The sequence below is a fragment of the Suncus etruscus genome, chromosome 8 (assembly GCF_024139225.1).
Source record: "Suncus etruscus isolate mSunEtr1 chromosome 8, mSunEtr1.pri.cur, whole genome shotgun sequence".
NCBI lineage: Eukaryota > Metazoa > Chordata > Mammalia > Eulipotyphla > Soricidae > Suncus > Suncus etruscus.
Genome location: NC_064855.1, coordinates 64,198,011 through 64,204,010, shown reverse-complemented (window position 1 = coordinate 64,204,010; position 6,000 = coordinate 64,198,011).

Sequence of the window (6,000 nt, the reverse complement as noted above, 5' to 3'; positions counted from 1 at the left end):
CGGCGTTTGCCTTGCAAGCAGCCCATCCAGGACCAAAGGTGGTTGGTTCGAATCCCGGTGTCCCATATGGTCCCCCGTGCCTGCCAGGAGCTATTTCTGAGCAGCCAGCCAGGAGTAACCCCTGAGCACTGCCGGGTGTGGCCCAAAAACCAAAAAAAAAAAAAAGAAAAGAATAAAAATAGACTTGCACATATTAATCTTGTATACCATTACCTTGTTGAACACTAGCTTGAATAGTATGCATTTATTCCTTTGGAATTTTTAATATATAAGTAAATAACTTTGAATAAAGAGAATTTTACTTCTTTTATTATTTGTTTGTTTTTGGGTCACACCCGGCGGTGATGATGCTCAGGGGTTACTCCTGGCTCTGCACTCAGAAGTTGCTCCTGGCAGGTTCGGGGGACCATATGGGATGCCAGGATTCAAACCATGATCTGTCCTAGATAGGCTGCATGCAAGGCAGACGTCCTACCACTGTGCTATCAATCTGGCCCTGATAATTTTACTTCTTTTAATAATAAAAAAGTATTTTATTAACAATAAAAATATATACTTAAATTTTATTTAAAATATCTACCATGCCAAATATTTTTAGTTATTTATCCCCTTTCCTTGAGTAAAGAGTTAGAGCTGGTTATGAAACTAAAACATTTCTGGGACCAGAGATAGTACAGTGGTAGGGCGTTTGCCTTGCATGCAGCCAATCCTGGATGAATAGTGGTTTGAAGCCTATCAGGAGCAATTACTGAGCGCAGAGGTAGGAGTAACCCCTGAGTCCCTGAGTGCTACCGAGTGTGACCCACAAACCAAAAAAAAAAAAATAAGTAAAACATTTCTAAAGCCCTCTGCAATCCTATGCTCATTGCAGTCCTATTTACAGTAGCCAAAATCTGGAAACAACCCAAGTTCCTGAGAACAGATGAATTGATACAGAAGTCATAGTATACTATGTGGAATACTATAGAGTGGAATACTTATGTAGCTGTTAGAAAAAAATGAAGTCATGAAATTTGGTTATACATGGTTGGATATGAAGAGTTTTATGCTGAGTGAAATGAGTTAGAAGGAGAGAGAGATAGACATAGAATGATACACTCATTTGTGAGCTATAAAAAGAGATAGTATGGTACTGATATCCAGGGACAATAGAGACAAGAGCCAGAAGGAGCAGTCAATGATAGAAAGCTTGCCACAAATAGCAGAGGAGTGTAGTTAGGGCAAAGAAGATATCACTATGACAATGATAGTTGGAACTGATCATTCTAAACAAGAACTGAATACTCTAGTAGGATATATAATAATATGCCTGACACCCGTTCACTAACATTAGTGCAAACCACTGTGTCTAAAAGAGTGGTAAATGTGCACTGGTGAAAGATATTGTACATTATACAATTGACACTCAATCACAATCAATCACAAATAACTTTGTAATTGTGAAAAAAAAAACTGTACTATAGGGGCCGGAGAGATAGGACAGCAGTAGGGCATTTGCCTTGCACTTAGCCGACCCAGGGTGTATGGTGGTTAAATTCTCGGCATCCCATATGGTTCCCCGAACCTGTCAGGAGTGACTTCTGAGCATGGAGCCAGAAATAACCCCTAAACACAGCCAGGTGTGACCCTGTGCCCTCCCGAAAAAATACCCTGTATTATAAACAACCTTGTAAAACACGGTGTATAAATAAAAATAATTTAAAAAACAAACAGAAAAAAAAAAGAAGATAGGGCACTTCTAACATTTCTAGAGCTTTTTAATAAAGGAATATCGGGGCTGGAGAGATAACATGGAGGTAAGGCGTTTGCCTTTCATGCAGGAGGTCATCAGTTCGAATCCCAGTGTCCCATATAGTCCCCCATGCCTGCCAGGAGCAATTTCTGAGCCTGGAGCCAGGAATAACCCCTGAGCACTGCCTGATGTGACCCAAAAACCACAAAAAAAAAATAAAAATAAAAAATAAAGGAATATGGTAACCCCCACAACTGGAAATTTTGTTGGCTTTCTGCCAGGAGAGCTTGATTAAGTAAAAAGCAAACTTTTGAATCTGAGTAGTTAAAAGTTTTCAGATTTTTTTTTCTCCATACCCAGTGGTGTTCAGAGATCACTCCTGGCTCTGCGCTCACGGATCACTCCTGGTGGGCTTAGGGGACCATAAAACCTAGGCCAATCATGTGGAAGGCAAACACCCTATTTGTAATATTGCTCTGGCCCTAAGTTTTCAGACTCCTATATTAAAATGAAAACAGTACTCATTAAAGCATAAAATATCTTCTTTGTTCACAGTGAGAAAAATAAAGCCTATATTAACTTAAATATTAACTACAAAATATGGAATGGAATAAAGGGAAATGAAATTAATTTCAGTTATTAAAAATATACATGGGTGGTGGGGTTATACATGGTAGTGTTTAGGGCTTACTCCTGGCTTTGTGGTCAAGAATCTCATTTGGTGGTGTTTGGGGGATCAGATGCAGTACCAGGAACCAAACTTGGTTCAGTGGGATGTAAAGCATGTGCCTCAATCCTAGTACTCATGTTCTAATTATTTAAATATTGGAAAAATATTTTCAATATTGATATTGTTTACCTAAAAAAAATTTCCCTCACAATTGAGTTTGACTTCCTGCAGTGAGAATGTTGATAATGAAATGATATTGACACAAGTACTAAGTTGTGACATGAAACTGGAAGAGGGAGAATTAAAAACTATTTTTTTTTTTTAAAGACAAAGGCTCTATCTAAAACAGACCTAACTACTCGGATAAATCGAAAAAGTTCCAAAGAAGAATGTATGTATAGGAGCTGGAGAAATAATACACTGGGTAGGGCACTTGCTTTGTATGCAGCCAACTGGGGTTCAATCTCCAGCATCCCATATGGTCCCTCCAAACTCCTCCAGGAGTAATCCCTTAGTGAAGAGCCAGTAATAAACTCTGAACACAGTTGAGTGTGGCCTAAAAAAGAAGTAAGTATATATTTCCTAGTAGAAATATGGTAGTGAAAAGCTCTAGTTTAAAGATAGAGACATGCACATGTATAAGTATATACATACATAATACAGGCATAAAATTTTGATATACTAGGGCTGGAGCAATTACACAGTGGGTAGGGCATTTGCCTTGCATGTAGCTGACCTGGATTCCATCCCTGACATCCCATATAATCCCCTGAATCTGCCAGTAGTGATTTCTGAGTGCAGCCTGAGTGACCCTGGATGTCGCTCAAAAACCAAAAACTTGGGGCCGGAGAGATAGCATGGAGGTAAGGCGTTTGCCTTGCATGCAGAAGGACTGTGGTTCAAATCCCAGCATCCCATATGGTGCCCGGAGCCTGCCAGGAACCATTTCTGAGCATAGAGCCAGGAATAACCCCTGAGCATTGCTGGGTGTGACCCAAAAAAAAAAAAAAAACTCCAAAACTTTAGATACCTTGCATTTTTTACATATATGAAAAAGACATCATCATATTTACTCTGAAAATATTAGACACATCAGTCCTAGCCCTTTGGTGGGGAAGGAGGGCACATTCAGTGGTGCTCAGGGGGCTACTTCAAGCTCAGTACTTAGGAGTGATGCTTGTGGCAATGTTCAGAGGACCATGCAGTGCCAGGGATCCAACTTGGGCCTCTACATGCAAAGCATGCAGTCACTGAGCTGTCTCACTGGTGTTTACAATTAGTGTTATCTAACAAAATAATAGCTATTCTTTTTTTTTTTTTCACCTCTTAGGTTTCAGCCACAAACTAGATACCATACGCCTGTGCTAATGTTTACAAAATTCCTACAGAGACAAGAGATGGTTCCCCTCCTGACAACCATTTTCTCATTTTCTTTTCTCTTCTTATTGCTTCGTTTTTGTTGGAGGTGGTGCTATGCTCAGCCAAAACAGACACTCCCAGCTTCTCTCGCAAATAGAAGTGGTCATGTGACAGTTGGCTAACCAGACCCAAAAGGACATTGTTAAATGTCGTTCCAGAAAATCTCTTTAAAGCCAGGTTAGTTGGTGTGCTTTCTTTTCTTCTTCCTACTACTTCTATTCAAGCAAGCTCATAGTACTTGAGCTGAATTAGCCTAATTATGAGAGAGAAGCACAAACTGAGAATAGTTGAACAAGAAAACAAAGTAGCTTCATGTTCATAAACAGCATTATAAAATTTAAGTGTGGACAGCTGAGGCTTCTGCCGCCTACCTCTGATATACCTCATAAAAAAGAACACTTGATTTTCAGGTTTTTATTCAGGTATGAATATAATTCTTATTTAGCTGCAAAGGTGATATTGACCTTCCAGTCAGTTTCTTCGAGAAGGCAATCCAGCTGGTAAAATATAGGACAATACATCGATTCATAGGTATCAGAGCGGCTAATGATCTGATCTAAAAATGCTTTAAAATCCTTGGAGCAGAGCAACCTTAGGGTCTATTTAAAGATTTCCCTTAGTTTCATTTCAACAAAATTTTACTCTTGGCAACTTTCAAGCCTATCCTCAGTTAATTTATCTTCAACACAAAAGAATTAAACAATATTTTTTCTAAATTATTTAGAGAAAGAACTATTAAAATGCTACTTACACATTGGCTTATATGGAATTAAAAACCTGGTCTACAGATGCATAATTTCTGTTAATCTTATGAATATTAGTGAGCCTTAACTGTTCACAATACAATATTTAATACACAAATCATACTAATCCTATGATTATAGGGGACCAGGTAGTGAGTGTGAGACACTATAATTGGATTTTATATAGAAATGCTGAGTCAGCAAAACCCATAAACCCATCTTGATTTCTGCTTACTTACATTTTTAATATATAAATTCTTTAATTGAATCACTGTGAGATACATTTTCAAAGCTGTTCATGATTCAGTTTTAGTCATACTATGTATAACCCCCTTTACCAGTGCACATTTCTCTGCCATCAATGTCCCCAGTTCCTACCTGCCCTCCCTGTCCCTTTCCTGCCTCAGTGTTCTCTCTTTCTCTCTTGCTCGTTCTCTTGCTCTTCCTTTTAAACACTTTATCTCCTTTCAACATCCATTTCTTGTCCAGAGTGTCCATTTCTAACTACCATTGTCATAGTGCTTGCTCCCTTCTCTGCCCTAACTGTATTCCTCACTATTTGTGGTTCTTAGTTTGGACTGGTCCTCTTCCAGGGGTTAGCGGCTTTTTGGAAGCTTTGCTGGGGCTCCAACAGCAGGGCCGATAGTAGAGAGACAGGAAGCGGTATTACTTAAATATTTTAATTGGCTATTAATTTGCACAAATAAATGTTTTACACTGTTAAGTGAAAAAGTTCTTTTTTTCTTCAGATAGACAGCTAACTGCACAATCCTGTATATAGCATTAAGATAAGAAACAATGGGCCCGAAGAGAAGGCACAGCGGTGTTTGCCTTGCAAGCAGCCGATCCAGGACCTAAGGTGGTTGGTTCAAATCCCGGTGTCCCATATGGTCCCCCGTGCCTGCCAGGAGCTATTTCTGAGCAGACAGCCAGGAGTAACCCCTGAGCAATGCCGGGTGTGGCCCAAAAACCAAAAAAAACATGTATACAGTGCTATATTTTCTGTAAATGTCCCGAAGGTTTTGTGGCTCCCAGGTTTTTTTTCCCCCTTCAGAAACGAGTCCAAGTGGCTCTTTATATCTTAAAGTTTGCATACCTCTGTGGACCTAGACCTTATCTCCATTGTCTCCAGATATTAATACATACCATCTTTTTTTTAATATCCCACAAATGACTGGATCATCCTATGTCTATTCTTCTCCCTCTGACTCCCTCTGACATTTTGCTCAGTATAATACTCTCCATATCCATCCATATATAAGCAAACTTCATGACTGCTTTTTTCCTAACATCAGCATAGTAACCGATTGTGTTGATGTACCACCATTTCTTTAGCCACTGTTTTCAGGCACTTGGGTTATTTCTAAATTCTGGCTATTGTGAATAGTTTTGCAATGAACATGAGTTCAAAAGCATAGGACTTTTTTTCTGCATTA